Consider the following 20,488-nt stretch of genomic DNA (forward strand, 5'->3'; position numbering starts at 1 on the left):
GGGTGGCTGTCCTCAATTACTTGTTCCACTTCAGTAGTCAATGTTGCAGCTATTCCAGAGCAAACATTTGAGTAGTGTTTTGTACACTTTCAATCAATACATTTGTTGCTACTATGCTCTTTACTGTAGGTGTGGCCAAGATACAAGGGATTTATTTTGAGTTGTGTATGTCATCTATTTTAATCTACAATACTGTTTGCATAGACCTACTTTTCTAGTGTGTTACTTATGTTTCCCAGTGGTGTGCCTTTATATGTGGAGTTTTGAGGCATGGGACCTTCTTTTTGTCTTGTGTTTTCTGTAAAATGTTTATTTGCAGTTTCTGCAGTGGAGAGAGATATGAAAAATGCGAGAGAAACGTTATTTAGGTTACTTTTGTTTGTACAATATTTGTAAAATTGCACCTTTATTGGTTTAATATTTTTAAAAGGAATACAATGGTTCCACTTACTTTTTTAAAAGTGATGTTTTATTTTTATAACAGGACAGCATGACAGGTTTATGTCTTCTTTGGTCATAGTGCAGGGGTTATTTCAACTTTCTGTTTATTGCTTTTATACTGTTTTATCAATTGATAGCTTGTTCAGATTTATTAACCGTTTTTATTTTGAATGTTATTAGATTTCTGATTTAGTTTCCCCAACACTTTCTTTGCACCTTTCATATAAGGAAAACACTAATTTAGAAGACAAAGGTAATTTGATATGTTTTTATATGTTTCTTATAACATTTTGGAAGGGTTTAATATCCGCTTGGGTGCAGAGGATGGCCTGTTGACATCCCCCGCTGGGACGTGAATGGAGAAACTTCCCTCATGTTATGACCACAAAGTTTGCCGCATGAGCACTGCTCAACATCAAGAATGGAGAGACAGTGTTGGAATGTCCCCTTTTCAGCACTGCCTATCTCTGGTAGATTCTTGAATTGGGATCACACTGGGCTAAAAGCCTCCAATCTGCCCACCGGGGTTCTAGATAGCACACTAGACACCAGGGAATTTCTGGTTATAAATTTTTTAAGAAGGAACATACCCTGGGCATGGGCCTGTGTTCCTACCCTTCCATGAAGACAACAGTCTTTCCTTCTCTCCCTGGGGGGTAAATAGGGAGTATTTATCCCCACTCTGCGCCCCTTGGGACACAGCAAGTCCACTAGACCTAAGGGAATGGCATTTTACTGCTTTTATTTGTCTGGGAGTTGTCTCTCTGTGCATGGGCCTGTGCTCCATCCATCCCCAGACACAGCTATCTTTTTGTTTCCTCTGTGGGCAGAAAGGGTGTGTGTACCCACAATCCAACCCACTAGTGAAGCAGAAAGCTCATTAGATAGCAGGGATAAAAGGCTGAAAAAATAGGGGTGGCTCTTCCTTGCATCAACCAGTAATCCCAACCAGGAACTGACCCAGCAGCCATTCTGCCCTTTGGGGCACATTGGGAAAATTGACAAGTTTACTCCCAATCTACTTCTCAGGGTGAGAAATACCACTAGACCACCAGGGGGAAATGGTCCTAAAAAAGGGCCAGGTGGGGGGGGGGCCTACCCAGGTATCAGGCTGTGCCTCCTCCTCCTCCTCCGCCTCCTCAAGTTCAACAGTATTTATGTACCCTACAGGTTTTACTACAATTATGCACTCAGGCAGCAAAAATGCCAAGGTACAACAGGGATTTGTTTTGTTTGGTATCCCCAACCCCCTAAAGCCCCGACAGTCTTTCTGCATTCTTGTGGTGCACAGCAACTTTATTCCTATGCCAAGCAAGAGGAAATGTAAATTCCCTTTATGTACTTTTGACATATGGACTGGCAGAGTGTGGGTAAATCCAAATGTCCACTTACCGTGCAGAATAGCTGGTCTACTTAGACACGCACTGCCACCCAGGAAAACCTACTAAACCCAGAAATTTCTGAAAATTAGACACCCAGGAGAGTCTGTGGTGGTGTGCCTTGTGTGGATCCCATTACGTTTATATACCAACAATTTCATGAAGACCCCAAACTTTGTCTAAAAGAACACATTTATGTGCCCTAGCCATCTGAAATCTATGATAATTCACACAATCTCTACCAAATAGTGTTCCTACACTTCTCCAGATAAAAATGTTTTCCCACTTGTGAGGCTCAGCCTAGTGACTGTGACACAAAAGAGTGCAAAATGCAACATTGAAACAGAAAGACTGAATTCCGCAGGTACAGAGGAGAGCACAAGTCCTTGCTCAGGGGATCACTTCCATTCCACAAAGGTATGTCCCTGTGGTGGCTTGTGGAGGAGGTCTACACTTGAGGCGCACCACCATGGACTCCCAAGGGTGCATAGTCTAAAAAATGTCTGGGTTTTGTAGGTTTCCCTGGATGGCAGTCAAGCCCGGGGCCAAACGTTGCAGCGACTCCTTCGCCAAATCATGTCAATTGTTTGACAGGACATGTTGATATTTCTAAATTGCATTTTATGATCTTTTGTATCACAGGCACTAGACCTACTCAAAAATGATGGGAAGCATTTTTATCAGGACAAGTGTGTAAAGGCTGGGGGTAGGGATTTTGTGGATCACCACAAATTCTCGAACTAACTAACAGAAAAGTGAAGAAAAAGTGTTTTTAGTTACAGTTTGAGCACTGTGGGTAAAAAAATGTAAGAGGATCCATGCAAGCCAACCCACCATGGACTCCCTAGGATATCTAGTAGTGAGAAAGGTTTGGATTTGGAAGGTTTGCCTGGTTGGTGGCAGAGCCACAGTTGTATTCATTGCAAACATTGCAAATAAAGGTTTTGAGTGGGACAAACTTGATCTATCAATGTTGCATTTTGAGAACTTTCTTGTGACATGTGCTGGTCCTGTCCACAGAAGCTGGGTAATGTTTTAATCAGAATAAATGTGGGATTTCTGAGTGGTATGAAATGTGTGGATCCCCACAGGTCCTGGAACTAACGCTTACAGAAACGTGAAGAAAATAAGGGCCTCATTCCAAGCTTGGCTGGCGGCGGGCGCCGCCAGCCAAACGGGACCCGCCAAATGGCCGCTCCGCGGTCAGAAGACCGCGGATGCCATTCTGGCTTTCATGCTGGGCCGGCGGGTGACCGCCAAAAGAGCTCCCGCCGGCCCAGCGGGAAAGGCCCTGCAACGAGGAAGCCGGCTCCGAATGGAGCCGGCGGAGTTGCAGGGGTGCGACAGGTGCAGTTGACCCGTCGCGATTTTCACTGTCTGCTAAGCAGACAGTGAAAATCTGCATGGGGCCCTGTTAGGGGGCCCCTGCACTGCCCATGCCAGTGGCCTGGGCAGTGCAGGGGCCCCCAGGGGCCCCACCACACCCGTTCCCGCCATCCTGTTTCTGGCGGTGAAAACCGCCAGAATCAGGCTGGCGGGAAGGGGGTCGGAATCCCCATGGCGGAGCTGCAAGCAGCGCCGCCAAGGAGGATTCCCCCAGCCGGGGGAAATCCGGCGGAAAACCGCCGGACCCGGCTGGGCGACCGCGGCTTTGAATACTAACTGAAGCACCGCCAGCCTGTTGGCGGTGCTTCAGCCGGCCTCCACCCTGGCGGTCATAGACCGACAGGGTCAGAATGAGGCCCTAAGTGTTTTTTCTGCCAAAGTGTAAGGTCTAAAGGGCATTGAGGGTAAGAAAAAATAAGGCGAATCACACACACACACACACAAGCCTCCACTGTGCTCCACTTAGTGTTCAGTTTTTTAGAAATAACTGGGTTTTGAATGTATTTCTGGGTGGCAGGTGAGCTAAGGCAAAAATTCTGCAGCTACTCATATTGTGAAAAAAATCTTGATTTTGATGGGTGAAATGTGACAATTCCAGGTCGAATTCTAGGGTGTTTTGTGTCAAGTGCACAACGACCAGCCATACAAGTTAAGTACTATCCCTAATGGGAGATTTTTGAGAATATAAAATTGTTGAACATTTGTTATGAACAATTGAATTTCTCTGTTTTTTGCCATCCAAGTGTACAACAGTGAGCAAAAAACACATTTTGCAAATGTTTGAATCACATGAGAGTATGTCTGTGGATAACACAATTGTTCCTAAACTCAGTATTGTGTGCATGTTAGAAATGCATACATTTCCTTCATACCCATTTATCATTCATTAGATTTTTCCACATGAATGTCTGCATGATCTACACATGATGAAAATTCATTATGAGCTGCAGCTCAGTTGCTGGCTCTGGTTATCACGTATTTCTGGAAAACAAAATACACTGTAACTACAAAGAATCATTGCAACTTCAAGGACCGATGCACAAACACAATATTACTTTTGCTAATCGGCCATTTCAGTAAAAATTTACAGATGAAAATGAGTCACAATTGCTATTTTTGGTATCTTATTTTCAAAGTTTTTTTTTTTTAAATTCAACGATTCGTTTCTTAGGGGAATTTACCCAAATTGCCCCTTAGTTAATTCAGAAATGTCTCTACTTTTCAGACATACATAGCTTTCTGGGATGACCCCCTGGTTTCACACCTATTTCGACCACAAATTGCAAGTAGATTAAAACCGTAAAATTAGGAAAAATAGACTACCACTTGGAAAAATGAAAAGAAACTGAGAAAAAACTGTTGTTTGATGCAACTCTGTTTGTTCCTGAAAGCCGGAAAAATGGTGTCCTCGCAGAGCAAACCTTTCCTTGGTGCCGTTGTTAAAACAAACAAACGCTTTAATGCTCAGCCCTTTTTTGCAATTTTTTCAAAATAAATACATAAAACGTTGAAATCTTTTGGCTATTTCCTCAGAACCCTCGAGGGGAACCCTCTGTTTGGGTACCTTTAGTATCTTCAAAATGTTTGAAACAAAGAATGCAAGTTTGGCCTGGATACGTTTTGTGTGAAAGAGTTATGAAGGCCTAATCACAAAGTGCCCAAACATCACCAATTTGGGTTCAGCAATGGGGGGTGAAAACGCCTTTTTAAATGATTTGTTTCTAGAAAATTGATCGATGGTACATTTCGATATTTCTGGATGCATCCATAACTTAGCTATTATTTCTGTCTTCACATTTTTTCTTTAATATTTTGTTAATATCAATGTTTAAAAAGGCAATATTTGTGTGGTCAATATTTTTGTAATCTACATAGCCACAATTTCAATGATATCGTTTTTATCCCAATTTTTGAGATTATATTTTTAGTGTAACAACCTTTGTGTCGGCAGCGGTACAGCCAGGGAAGGTTTGACATCACTTGTAGTTACCCCACATGAAAGACCCCACCAAACCACATCTACTGCCCCAAGTCGGCCCCATGCTATTTCCCCTGCTGTGTTAGCCCACAAGGACAAGGTCCTTTTAGAAACGTCCCCGTGAACTTTCCCCATTTCTTTCCGCTCCCTAGAACGAAGTACTTTCCTTGGTTTTGGAGTAGTGAACTACTTTCAGAATTACTCACCACAAAACGATTCATCCCACACTATCAAAAGTACTTACTACAAATACATTAGTATTTACATTAATTAATGAAAACATATTTAGTTTAATTTATGTTTTGTTTAATGTAAATGAATTCTGGAATTAGTTTATTCATAAAAATAAAATGTGAATACTAAAATGAAGAAGATTACATTTTGTTATGAATAAAAATATGTAAACACAGTTATCTTCATTCCAATATACATAGACGTTGTAATGGGGCTGCAGTTGCACTTTTCAATTAAACAAAAGGCATATTAGTGTCATTGATTCAAAAGGTCTAAGGACCATCAGGCTAATTTTCCTGAAAAGGTGAATAATACCAGTTGTATTATTCTAATAGAATTAGTCAAACGACTGACATCATTATAGTATTTAAAATGGGAGGACTGATCAGATTATTGAGGCATACATTATAGTATAGAAAAAACAAAAGACGATTACTAAGGAGAAAGAACATATGCTATTAATAACAAATATTTGCAAAGCTCACATTTATATAGACAATGAAAGTATGCTATCAGTAGAAAAACAAAGCAAATTCCAGCATGTGTTTCGCATTCAGTTAAAACGAATTTACAGCTAAATAATAGTACATTTTACTAATATGAAAACATGTGACAGAATGAATGTGATGTGTGTACGTATCTACAGCCTCATTCATACTGTAGAGGAGTTTTGCCAAAGGTTTCCCAAACCAGCGTTTTTCTCATCTTTGCTGGCTCACATAGTATTAACCTGATAGACATGTCCTCCTTGGCATGGTTTCCCTCTGACTTTTTGCCATCCGAAATCCTGTTTTGCCGACTTCGTTTTTGCTGGCTCTAGAATTCTGGACACTTTATCACCACTGACCAGTGCTATAGGGCATGTGCTCTTTCCCTAAAATATGGTAATATTGGTATATCCACAATTGGCATATTTATTTACTCATTTAAGTGCCTAGGAAAGTGCATTACATGTACCAGGGGCCTGCAAATTAAATGCTACTAGTGGGCCTGCAGCACTGATTGTGCCACCCATTTGTAGACCTTTAAACATGCCTCAGGGCTGCCATTGAGGAGCCTGTGTGTGCAGTTTTAAACTGCCATTTCAACATGGCAAGCTAACTCATTTGCCAGGCCTAAGCCTTCCTTTTTAATACATATGTCACTCCTTAAGTAGGCACTGGATAGCCCCAAGGGCAGGGTGCAGTATATTTAAAAAGAATGGACATGTACTTTTAGGTTTTACATGTTCGGGTAGCGAAAAACTACTAAACTTGTTTTTCACCACGGCAAGACCTATCTCTCCCATAGGTTAACAGTGGGATTGCCTTATCACATTTTATAAGTGTAAATTCCTATTGGGTCCAGATCGCTAGTTCAAATTTGGTGTCCCTGGACTCATAATTTAGAATCACAACGTATGGTAAAGTTGGATTTTAAGCTAAAAGTCTGAAAATGTAACTTTTAGAAAGTTGGCAATTTCTTACTTTTACCATTCTGTGCCTCTGCCTGTCTCTGAAAACACACCTGGGTGGGTAACAGCTGGGCTCCTGTGCATTCCCTTCAGACAGCCATACACAAAGGGAGCTTAGGTTTTCCTGAGTGACCATTTGCACGTTGCTGGCCGAACCTGGGCTGGATGGAAGGGAAGAGCTGACACTTACACTTGAATAGACTGGGTCCTGAGTCCAAACTAGTATACTTCTGGACCTGAGGACATTCTGCCAGGAAGAATTATTGCTGTGGTGCTAAAGGGACTGAAACTCTGCTGGACTTTGCTGGACTCCTTTATATTGTGCCTGCCCTGCTGCCTGCTGCCTCCTTGCCTGGGAGTGAGTGGGATTGGACCTGCATCTCTTCATCCCCAGGAACCTAAGTGGCTCCAAAGGCTTGCTGGCTTGCCTCATGTTCTTAAGTCTCAGGGAAATCAAAGACTTCATTCAACTCTACTACAGCTTCTGGACTCTGCCAATTGTGAGTCCTACCCTGCCAAGTGGTGCCAGTCCTGGGCCATTGGAAGTGGGTTCTGCAGCTGTTGCCTACAGAAGTCGCTGCATTGCTGTCCCTGTGCCATTTTAACTGCTTCATCTCTCCTCAACGCCGATGCATCACCGCTGAGGACAAAGACATTGACAGCTGTATGGCTCGACAAAGACACTTCACCATCCTTGCAAACAGTTCGATGTCGCACCTGGAGTACATCACATCAACAACTGTGTGGCTCAATGATAAAGCATCCCCGACTACGCGGATTGGAACAAACGCATCACCTTTGTATTGGCCCACCTGCTCCTCTCATCGTATCTTTGATGTCGATGCAACCCTCTATACAAGGCACACTTAGTGCGGTCAGCCTCAACTTTGGATTTACCCTGGTCTAGCACAACCAAATAGACCTGGTTGGTGTTTTAAGCTTTTAACCACTACAATTGCAGATATTCTTTGAAAATTCACATCCCAACATCTACTTATTGGATTTTTGTTGATTTCATCTTGTTTTGCTCAAAAAATCAAGCTCCATTTTTGTAACCTGGTGTGGATTATTTTTGTTTGAAGTTTTCATTGTTTTAGTGTTTTAAGTGTTCCATAAATGCTTTACTCATTGCCCACTAGCCTGCGCCAAGCTACCAGAGGTTGAGCGCTGGTTAATTTATGGTGTGTAATTGACTTACCCTGACTAGGATTGTGGTTCCTGCTTGAACTGGGTGCTTACCTCTGCCAACCAGAAACCCAGTATCTTAAAAAAAAACTCACAGTCTAGGCCACCAGGTCATAGTGTCAAACATCTTGCAGCATCACTAGATTTCTATGCCCAGGACCCATTTGAGGCAGGGTGGTTCAAGGTGGGGAAATCAAACATTGATCTGATAAGCAGGAAGGAAATTCACGGTGGTGGGGCCATTTCTTATCATTAAGAAAAATAACTTAGTGGCAATGGAAATAAAGGAACACACTTCTGGTTTGACCTAGTTAGCGATGTATAGCTTTATGGAGCCCAGATGTGGCTTCTGTGGTCCCTGTGCCATAAGAAGCAAGCTATGGCTCACCGACGAAGCATAAGTAGTCCAAAACTGGGCTCAGGTTTCTTGTGTTGCTCTATAGAGGGAACCAGGCCAGGAAGTTCTTATTGGAAGAGAACCAAGACAGATTTGCATATGATTGGTTTTATCTGGAGTGGCACTGTAGGCACAAAACAATGGACATGAAAGAGTGCAGCCTCAAGTGCTTACCAATAGCTGACAATAATACAACTCAGTCAGTAAGTGATTCAGTGAGCCAGTCAGTCAGTCGGGTCAACTTTATTCAGCTATAAATAGCCTTAAAAGCGCAGGAATACAGATTAAAACAGTTAAAAGAATGTATGTAGTTAATATCATGTTATTTCGAAAAGGCTTCAAACAAAAGATAAAAAAAGAAGTATCCTACAAGACATGCAATTTAACTGGTCCAGCCTTGCTTCCTGTTCATTAAAACATAACTTCATACAAGAGATCTTAAAAGAAAGACATCTTATAGGACATTCAGTCAATTTGCCTCAATATCTACTCCTTGTGACTAAAGAGCATTTTGTATAATTAATTACAGCATGACAGAATAGTTGACTGCCAAATTGCTGTAAAAGTAAAAATGCATATTTGCAATGCCTAAAGTTGACATTGCAGCAGAGTGGGACTAAAAATGTTTTAGATGAAAAAGGTAAAGGGTATACAATATCATGAAATGAATAGCACTTTGAAGAATCATCACAAGGACACAGTGGAAGATTTAATTGAAAACCATGAGCCCTGGTCTGGGAAGAAGAAATCTTGGCCAGTCATCAGACAGAAGACTAAGTAAGCCTCTGGCGCATTTCAGTTGGAGATGGATAGAAGGCATCAAGTTGAGATGCGTGCCGGGTCTCATGTTGTGCCTCTGACTTACATTACAAAAACAGCCTTTTAATGCAACTCAATCCCCAAACAAAACAGATACATCTTTGATGTAAAGCGGCCCTTTTAGCCCTCTCGGTGTTGGTAGATTAGGGATAAATACCCAATAGAAGGCCAAAAGAGGGCTAGATTTTGTTCAGACCTAGGGAGATGGAGTTCATCATGTGCCAACAAAAGGCCATCTTCAGAATAAAATCTGGGTTCCAGTTAGTCTGATAACTGATATAGCAAATAACTTCCCCCATTACAGTGTGTAGCCCCAAATGAGACAAAGATTATTACAATTGTTATGGAGTGTTGGGTAGTCAGAGGATTAGTCATTTAGGGCCATATGTAGGAACACTTTTTCCCATAGACACAGAATGGGTAAAAACCTTTGCTACATCTAGCCCTTAGTTCCATGAATAAGAAGAAAATAAATGGCTAATCCTCAGTCTGCCCACCCCACAGTGTTTTAACTAGCAGTTTGGAAGCACTTCAGGAGACTCTGGCCCTCATTATAACATTGGCGGTAAAAACTGCCTACCGCTGCGGCGATGGCTGCCAAAAGACCACTGCCACGGCTACCAGCCGTCTGCAAATTATGACCGAAGCTCGAATGCTGCCAGAAGAATGGTGGAATTCCGGCTGCGGCCATGGCGACGGATAGGTCCGCTGCCATGCAGCAGCGGCACTCCAGAAGACCACCGCAGACCGTATCATGACACATGATACGGCATCACCGTTATGCTGGCAGACGCTGCTGCTGGCAGCAGCGCCCCGTCCCGTCTCCTGCCAGAGGACACCTTGAAATCAGGTAAGTCGGATGCTCCGACAGGGGAGGGTGGTGGGGGTGTTGTGTATGTGGGGGTGTGTGTGAATGTTTGTATCTGCATGAATGCGGATGTGTGTTGCGTGTTGTATGTGAGTGCATGTATGGATCTGTGAGTGCTTGTATGTTGTGTTGTGTGAATGCATGTGTGCCTGTATGTATGTCAGTGTGTGTGAATGTGAGTGTGAATGGATGTATGCATGTGTGGGTGAATGTGGGTATGGGTGTGTATATGAGTGTGTACGATGGTGCGTGAAGGTACATGTATGTTGGGGATGGGTCTGGAGTGGGGGGGTGGGAGGAAGCCTGGGGGGAAGGGGAGCGGGGAAGACCCCTATCAGTGACAGGGACTCCCTGTCACTGATAGTGCCTATCGCCATGGCTTTCAAGGCGGTAAGGAAGCCACGAAAACTATGGTGGTAGGCGGGGTCATAATCCTGCAGGCGGGCTAGTGACAGCCACCTGGCTGGAGACTGAAGTCTCCAGCCCGGCGGCTGTTACCACCGTGGTGGACGGAGTGGTACTTTGGCAGTTTGGCTTGAGCCAATCTGCCAATATCATAATATGGGGAAAAGTACCTCCGGCCTGTTGGCAGTACTTTTCTCCATTACACCGCTGTCTGCCGGGGTCGTAATGAGGGCCTCTGTCTTGTAATAGCTATTGCTTGGTGTTAGGCTTGGCCCTTTATACAGTCTTCCCCAAAGATTTTGCCTTGACCCACACATTTTCTGAACCTGTTTTTTTGTTGGCCTTAGGATTCAGCACACTTTAACACTGCTAACCATTGTTAAAGTGCTTGTGCCCTCTCCTTAAAACATGGTAGAACTGCCTTATACCCATATGTCCTATTTAGGTTACTTTTAAGCCTCTAGTAAAATGGCACTACATGTAACCAGGGTCTGTAAATTAAATGGAATAAGTGAACCTACAGCATTGAATGTGACACCCATTTAAGTAGCCCTATAAACATGTTTCAGGCCTGTCATTGCAGCCTGTATGTGCAGTATTAGACTGCCAATTCAACCTGTTAGTGTAGCCATACCGAAACCTCCCCTATATGTCATCCCTAGGGTATAGTCTAGAAAGCCTAAGGGGCAAGAGGCAGCATATTTAAAAGATTGGGCATGTACTTTTTAAGTTTTACATGTCCTGGTTCTGAAAAATGCTAACATTTAGTTTTCCTTTCTCTAAGGTCTACCTCTCACGTAAGATAACATTGGGCTACCTTATAACATTTATTAAGTGATCATTTTCAATTGGGGGAAGTAGACAGGTTGAGTTAATCGCAATTCTGAGAGCGCCATTTATAGAAAGTTCAAAGTTTTTTGTCCTAACCATTTGGTGCTTCCAACCTGTTCCTGGGTCACATCACTAAGTGTACCTGGTAGTTGGTCTTTGTGTATTGCTCACAGACAATGAGACACAGTAAAGATAATTGTTGGCAGGATAGGCCACTCTGAATTGCTGAAGGGGAGAAGCTGTCACCTACCACACTTGCACATCACAAAGGCTCTGCCTGAGGAGGAAAGGGATGCCTGACACCTCTGGGGGGTGGAAACCTTTAGAAGCTTCCTCTACTTTAAAGTGGGAACCAGGTACAAATATTAAACCCTTAGACCCAACTCTTCAGTATACGTCTGGACCTCTGGATTCTGCCAGGAAGAAGGACTACTGTGTTTCTTAAAGGACTGCCACTCTGCAGTACAGCTGCAAAGAAGGACTGCTGCCCTCTTATGTTGATCTTATGTCCTTTTGCCCTCCTGCTTGGGTGAGAAGGACTGGACCTGCAACTCTAAACCTGTGACCCAAGAGTGACTTCAAGGGCTCTTTGGCTAGCCTGCCTTTTGATCAGTAGCTTCGGGGACAGAACAGGCTTTCACCCCATCTTGAACCCAGCACCTGGATTCTGCTATCTGTGAATCTGCCCTCACAAGTGGTGCCATCCCAGTCCTGGACACATGGAAGTGGGTCTAAAGGTGCTCTGCAAGCCCACCAGTGGATTCAGCAGAACTGATTCATCTCCTCCACTGTGCAGCACATCCTGTGAAGAACCGGTGCACCACACCACCTTTGCTGCTCAACACATCACCCTCAGAAACAATGCCTTTCCTGTCCTGCAAAGACTTTCCTGACGTAAGGACTTAGCATTCCCACTGCACCGCATCGAAACTGAAGCTGTGCAACACATCTCCATACAAGGATATCGCTTCACACTTCGCAGCTCCCCAAAACCTCTGCGCTCAATGCATCTTCTCCAAAAAAACAGGGGGAACCCTATCACCCTACCCTGTCTAGGGTTAATACAACATCAAAAAAGAGAAAACGACAGGTAGGGACAAATTTAATCCTGAATTAAATCAACAGTCATTAATTCTGTTAATCCTGAGTTTAATTTCTTTCTCTTATTTATTTCAAAAAATTATGTAGTAAAAAAGGAACTGTGGTTGTGTAATCCAAAACCTAATACACATTACATCAATTACTAAGCTATTATTTACAATACTCTCAAGTAAAACACAATAAAACACACAGTGGAAAAAACCTACACAAAGTCATACCCTACACATTTAAATAGTGGTCACTATTATACAACTCCCAATGTGATCCACTTCTATTAACTAAGGCAATGGGCTTTTCATGCACTTAACTATCACCGCATTGTGTATTTCTTTCACACAAGCGTGAACTAGTGCATTTTTAAATTTTTACAATATAGTCCATTTGTTCGGCGAACCCAATGCACTTGTAAGGAGAATGAAGTCAACGCGTTTCGGCCTGCTGATTTAGGGCCTCATCAGGACTGGATAAGGGCACAAGTGATTTTGTGAAAAAAAGCCCGGAGACGCCCATTAGTTATCTCTCGTTCTAGAGCGGTGGGACAAGCTATTATTGCTTATATTTGGCCAAAGAAACCATCGAGGCTCATAAAGCCCACCGGCTACGGAGTGTGCTGGTATCGCTTAGTTCTTCGACAATACTGTCTCGGAGCGCGTCTTCCGCGTCTGCTTAGCAACTTCCAGACGCGGAAGACGCGCTCCGAGACAGTATTGTCGAAGAACTAAGCGATACCAGCACACTCCGTAGCCGGTGGGCTTTATGAGCCTCGATGGTTTCTTTGGCCAAATATAAGCAATAATAGCTTGTCCCACCGCTCTAGAACGAGAGATAACTAATGGGCGTCTCCGGGCTTTTTTTCACAAAATCACTTGTGCCCTTATCCAGTCCTGATGAGGCCCTAAATCAGCAGGCCGAAACGCGTTGACTTCATTCTCCTTACAAGTGCATTGGGTTCGCCGAACAAATGGACTATATTGTAAAAATTTAAAAATGCACTAGTTCACGCTTGTGTGAAAGAAATACACAATGCGGTGATAGTTAAGTGCATGAAAAGCCCATTGCCTTAGTTAATAGAAGTGGATCACATTGGGAGTTGTATAATAGTGACCACTATTTAAATGTGTAGGGTATGACTTTGTGTAGGTTTTTTCCACTGTGTGTTTTATTGTGCTTTACTTGAGAGTATTGTAAATAATAGCTTAGTAATTGATGTAATGTGTATTAGGTTTTGGATTACACAACCACAGTTCCTTTTTTACTACATAATTTTTTGAAATAAATAAGAGAAAGAAATTAAACTCAGGATTAACAGAATTAATGACTGTTGATTTAATTCAGGATTAAATTTGTCCCTACCTGTCGTTTTCTCTTTTTTGACAATGCATCTTCTCAGCAAGACTTTGTATTTCCTGTGCTGTGTGATATCTCCTCGATGTGGGAATCTGCATCTCTTCGCAACCAGGATTAAGATACTGTGTTCAGCAGACCTAAGTGAGTCCCTGTAGCTGGCCCACAGTCCTTTACAGTCAGCCTGAAGTTGTGAGTTTTCCTGGCCTGTTGTGACCATGTAACCACAGTTGACAATAGGTGCTTTTTGGCATTATTTTCATTGAAATCTTAAAAGTTGCATAGCTCCGGTTCTACTGATTGGATTTTTGAAATTTTTGGTCATACATTTTTCATTACAATTTATCAATTTACTCTATTTTGCTAAACGTTTGTGGGATTTTTCTTGGACAATATTTTTCACTTCCCTCCTGTTTGAAGCGCTGCATACATACTATACACATTGCCTCTAAGTTAAGCCTCATTGCTGTGTGCCAAGACCAGAAGGTTGAGTACAGGTTGGTTTGGGATTTGCATATAACTTCATCCTAACAAGGTTTGTGAATGCTGCTTGAGTAAGGTTTCACCTCCCTCAACCAATAATCCAATTTCTTATACCTGGTCATTGTTGTAGAGATTGGGCAACAGTAATCATAGGCCAGAAGACTGTTATTTAAAACTGCCCCCAAAATACCCGACCTCTACCTCTTTTTTTCAATGAATGGACCATGTTACAAAACCAACCGAAGTGTGAATTTTCCCCTGGATTCGCATACTTCATCCTGTGAATTAGGAATTGAAAAAAAACACCCTGTCCTCTTCTCTACCCATTCAACCCCAAGCCTCTGGTACTACTTTTGCTCCCTTGGTCTAAATGTATAGTGTTGATGGGTAGGTAGCAGCAGCTTTGTCTGTGAGGCTGCAGTAATCCAGACACTCACAAATGTGTGTTATCAGTGAAACAGAGAAAGAGGATATGTGATAGAAGAGTGAGTGAGCAGACGTGTTTGTAGGCTTGCACAGCTTCTGTGTGTGTTTAAATGTGTGTGTGCTTGGTGGATTTCCTCTGACATTTATTTGCTGCCTCACTGGCATTTGACAACAGCCTGATTCTCATTTGTCTGCCCTTTGCTCATTGTATGCACTTGAAAAGGAAGCTACTTCTGCTATGAATCAACATTATACTTTACATACACACATTCTAAGTCTGAAGGTACAGGATGCATTGGTCATTATAAAACATATATTTGTTCAAATACAAACGTATCACTCACAATCATAAAACTACTCATATTGAGCTAGGGCCATTCATTGATATCACAATGAAATTCATTTGATCACACATATACAGGGCTGGCTTTAGCACAGATGTCACCCAATGTGACAATCATTTTTGTTGGCCTCCTGTGACCGTTTTCACTACAAATTCCATCACTACCACCCTCCCTAAAGTGCCCCTCGTCTCTCCATACCCCATCTCTCACATTCATGTAATTTTCCTTATATTGCTACTTATACCATTGTAGGGTGTTAGAGTACTTTACATCATGCATATTATACAGAGAAAATGAATCAAACATGTGTAAATAAGTGTATAGGAAATGTTAAATAAAGCAATGGTGATTACAAGGTGTAGGAATCACGTGTCATCCACACTAGTAGGAAGCATATTTTGAGAGTCTTTGGTCCGACGAAGCACAAACTCAGGATTTAAAACATACCACAATAGTCCAGTTTGGCTTTACTAATAAGAATGTCTTTCTACCCAAGCAAACCATTTTTTGCAACAAATGCAGGAGAAAAAACATATTGTTCTAACTTATACCATGTATACCATGCAGTTTGCACACAGTCTTTGATGATAGATCATAAGTCGCTGTGCTATATTAGGATTGTAACATATGAAATGCAAGTAAGAAAAAAATCTCTGTGGCAAAAGCAGTAACCCACTGAGCTATCCACATAAAATACAATTCTGTGATCTGCATGGTATGCTTTCTTTCAAGCAGGCTTATTAAACCTCTGTTACGTTGTGATGAGTCACAACTGCCACTAGGCAAACTCTGATCTTGCTCCAGCATAAGCATTAATCACCAGACGTATCTTGACATTTTAACTGTTGCCTGAAAGTTGTGGACATATAACGAAGTCTACAGCAGGCGTTTTAAACTCATAGGTTATTTCTAATCCCAGCACCCCTAGGTTGGAGTCAGATGCAGGTGCATTGGTCAGACCACCCTAGAGCCCGACTCTGCACATATATTTCATACATTTATGATATTGTGCAGAAAATATTTTCAGTAACAATACCCTGTCACAAGTGTAATGGTGTTTAAAGTGCAAATGAGATTAAACAAAAAATAAATAAAAAAAAGAGATAAAGGCAAGAGTATTTCGAAGTTTAGAAAAGCCGGTGTCAGCAGGTCTATTTGTTTCAATTCAGAGTAATAATAGTATTTCTTATAAATAAACGGAAATGCATGTTCCTTCCACCTCATATGATCTATGCTAAGGATGAAGTTTTAGGTCTAGTTTTGTTATGTTTATCCCTTCAAATGGAAATTGTTCCTTGGAAAAATTGATTGATGCATTTAGAAGTGTTCTCCCCAGGACATAGGTCTGGTGATGATGATTCTGCTGTGGAAAGTATCAATTTTAGATTGGGCACCCTCAACATGAGAATCATAGTAAGCGGGGGCTGTGAGGATAGTGCAATATGGCACTTACTACATACTGTTAGGCCTTACTTTATTTATCTTATAATGTCATTGCTTCTATGGTAGGTGTCAGAACCCCTTTCAGAGGGCCAGAGGGCATGCAAGCAGTACTGGGCCCAACCATGCAGGTTGAGGCCTTTTATTCCTGATAACCCGGGCCCAAACTACTGTGTATCCCGAGCTACTGTTCTAAGTACCCCTTCTGCCCTTGACTCTCAGTGGTAGCTATGGTTGAGCAGTCAAATGCTCCCTTGGGAGGGTAATGTGAATGCAGGTTAGTAAATACACCTCATAATTCAAAGAGTGCACAGCAGGGTTAAGAAATCGATGTCCAGTCAAGTACTTAAAAAATAAGTATTTTATTTCTAATTCTAAGCATTCAATGCAATGTTTAAACATATATAACCGATAACAAATTTCTCCTTGAAATTGGGGCTCTAGTGTTTCCCTAGCAAATCCCTATCCCACTCGCTCTTCATAGTGTGGTAAGAGTTATTCCACATTCACTGGTGGCCACATCCAGGGAATGCTTACTAGTAGGCCTTAACACAGGAGGCCATTCCAGCTATTTGTAAAAAATAGTAAAAAGTGTATTGGTGCCACAGCACCCTCAGCAGCAAGTCTCTGGGGCCCGATAGGTCCGTAATCAGTCTTATATGCTCCAACAGCAAGGAGGCTTGCAATTTTCAAATGAATGCCCTGAACGCAGGCAATCACACTACTCCAGTTCTGTTTGATAAGAGGGATGCATGAGGCCCTCTCTTGAGCATAAATGGCCAGCTCCAGCAATGTAAGTCTTGTGCTGCCCACAAGGAGGTGGGGGGTTGGATTCATATGCTCCCAGCTGGGGTCCCGGTGATGCACCAAAATGTTTTTATCAGTTTCACTGGGGTAGCTGTGACTCAATCATCATAGCTTCATGGTGACCTAAGGGTTGTGGCTCACATTTCTTGACGATGGTTTGATCCTTGCACCCACTTCGTTTTTGACAGCCTCTCCTCGTATACATAGTAGCCATAACATTACCAGCCAAGGTGTTGGTGCTCACTACACAGTAGTCTCTACATTGGCGGCCCCTCCTGGCATACAGCATTGCTGTTAGGCTCTGCAGAGGCTTCAGCACTTCATATCCAGCAATAACATTCATGACAGCCCCTCCCGGCATATGGAGTTGTCTCAACAGGCACTGTGCAGCTTCACTCGTCCCGCACAGTATTCTGCTCACTGCTATCTTCACGGCAGCCTCCTCCTGGCATACGAGGGTCACCGACTAGAACTTGCACACAGGCAATGACCAATCAGTGCAGCAGCCTTCTTCGTACACCTCACACCGATAGTCCGCTTGGCTGGGTTCCCAAATGTACCTCGCTTCCTCCAACACTTTCCTCTTGCTCAAAGGCACATTGGTCTCAGCAAGCAGGCAGGCGCTGCTGCTCCAAGCTCCATAGCAGGCACTCTTGGTTTCCCTGGATGATGTCCCCTCACCCAGCAGGGAGATGACCTGGCCTTGGCCCACCGTCCTGGTCACAGACGTCTTGTAGACCTTTCCCTGCTCACACAGCTCACTGGCTTCTTGGCAGCTGAGACATTTTGGAGAGTAAACCTCCCAACCAGATGTGGTTAAGGGTCTGGGTCTTTGATGTTTTGTATTGCTGTTCTGCTTATTTTGAGGGGTACAATTTTCTTTCTCTTATTTCTTTTGAAAGGCTGTCTGTCATGGCATGAGAGACACCAAAGCTGATAGTCCCATAGCACTGGCCATTGGAGTGACAAGAATTCACACCTACAAATCCGCCAAAGTTGTGTGTGCATCAAAAGGTTAATCCTGGGCCCCAGCCCTTCTCTTTATGATTCCTTATCAGCCTCCTCTCCTGCCTCAGATGTATCCAGGCCCTCTCCTTGTGATCGATCACTGTATCAAAGCGCACCCTTAAAAGTGTGCAGGGGGAATCTCCCTTTCTCCCTGCTCCTGTGTGTCCCACCCAGTTCACACAAATGTAGCAGCGCACAAATCTGTCTGGGGGAATTCTTCTACGCCTCATGTCTTCATCATGCAGATCTGGGCATCCCAATATAGAACCCAGGGTCCTCCATGTAGAGTACCATTACAGTCACAGTAGCACTCAGTGTATGGACACAGCACATACACTATTCTGTACTGTTGCTTACATGAACTGTGCCATTACAGGCACAGGTACATTCAGCCCACACATTCATTCTGTGTGCACTGCTCAGTACTGTAGCCTTTCTGTGTAGTGCCATGGTGTGTTACTTGCAAACACACTCACTGTGAGCGCACACATTCTCCATGCCCACACTCCACAACACTTCGCCCTTCATATATTGCTCTTTTTGCAAGTGTTATGACACTATACGCACAGCGTGAGCCTGCTCAGTACAACTCATCTTGAGAGCAGCCATATGATTTTTGTAGGTACCATACACTGAGTGAATGAAGGATCACTCACCTCTGCCAATGGCATATATTCAGTGCCCCAGACTGGAACTGCAGGAAACAGAAGACCCTAAGAGAAAAGCAGTACCGATCGAGATCACTGACTTGTCCTGGTGGCCATCTTGAAATGTCTTTGCTTGCTATTCTCCTATGCTTCTGATAACAGGGGCACTCCAGCCACTTGGTGAGCTGTTTGCTGCTGTGTGTGGACAACCTGGATTTCTTTATTGGCTCTCGCTGGATGTGCAAGGGGTGCGTCACTTTTTGTGTCCATTCTCCAGGATTAATTTGGCAGTAGCAGCCTCTCGCTAATCTCAGCCTACCTGTCCCTTTTGTCCTTCGGGCCATATTCCAGTGGCATCTTGCTGTTTTCAGTGTACTTATTCCTGGCACCCACTTAGTTTCATCTCCACAGAAGCTGATGGTGCGGGCTCTATGACAGCTCAAGCTTTCCAGAAGGAATGGAAAGCCATCCATTTATGGAAGAATAAACAAAGCCAAGTGTTTTTGGCAACATGTACGCAAGTGCTTAGCCTTTAACTCTGCATATACGTTGCATGAATTCTCTATGTCAGAGAGAGTGCTGATCTCTGCATTTGTTGTATAGCTGAAGTTTCAGTTTCTTCATGGATTTTTAATTATGCTTTAAAGACAACTTCTTATCAAAGAAAGCTATGAGATATACCTTATATTCTTAAACTATGAATCTAGGAATGAAGATTAGGAACCCCTTCCTGGCACTGCAATTCAGCAAACGGTTGTTTCAGAGCATGTATGAATGTGTGTATGTATGAATGTGTGTATGTAGGTATATACACTGTGTGTGACTGAATGAGGAAACACTTAGATAATCTGTCCTCTATCTTGTTTATTTAATTTCAGGTTTTGTACTGTTGCATGGGCTACTTTCACACCTTGCTCTTAACACAAAACTCTGAAGAAACAGCAAGGGAGGTTCCTCCTGATTGCAGAGAGTCCCTAGGCTGTTTTTATAATTTTATACAATCCCCCATTTCCTTGGGTGTGCTTCATTGGGGAGCAGTGTTATCTGTTCTCCGATCGGAACACCAAGGGAGTGGCTGGATCGTTTTCACACTATCATCCCTGCCAGCCAGACCGGCCAGCTTACTGATTTTGATATTCTGTACTAACCGTTCTCACAGCAAGGACACATACATCTCACTCATCATGCATGCACTGCACAGCACTGCTCTGTCCCTGTACTCTAGCCTTCCCCGGCATATAAATCCAGTGCAGACTCACCACTCGTGAGCTTCACAGCACTCTACATCTAACTGATGCAAGCCAAGGGTTACTTAAGCATACAGCAGAGGAACTTTAAAAATGAGTGACCCGGTAGGCCTCACTACAGTTACACGGGTTAAAAAGGGCCTAATCAGTCCTACTGATCACTGCACTATATGCTGCCTCCACTGTGCTCAAACTGCTTATCTCTTCCACCATTATGAGGGTTGAACTTTCGGCAACCCTCCCCAAGCAACAAGTCTGAGATCCA

The sequence above is a fragment of the Pleurodeles waltl genome, chromosome 12 (genome assembly GCF_031143425.1).
Source record: "Pleurodeles waltl isolate 20211129_DDA chromosome 12, aPleWal1.hap1.20221129, whole genome shotgun sequence".
Classification (NCBI taxonomy): Eukaryota; Metazoa; Chordata; class Amphibia; order Caudata; family Salamandridae; genus Pleurodeles; species Pleurodeles waltl.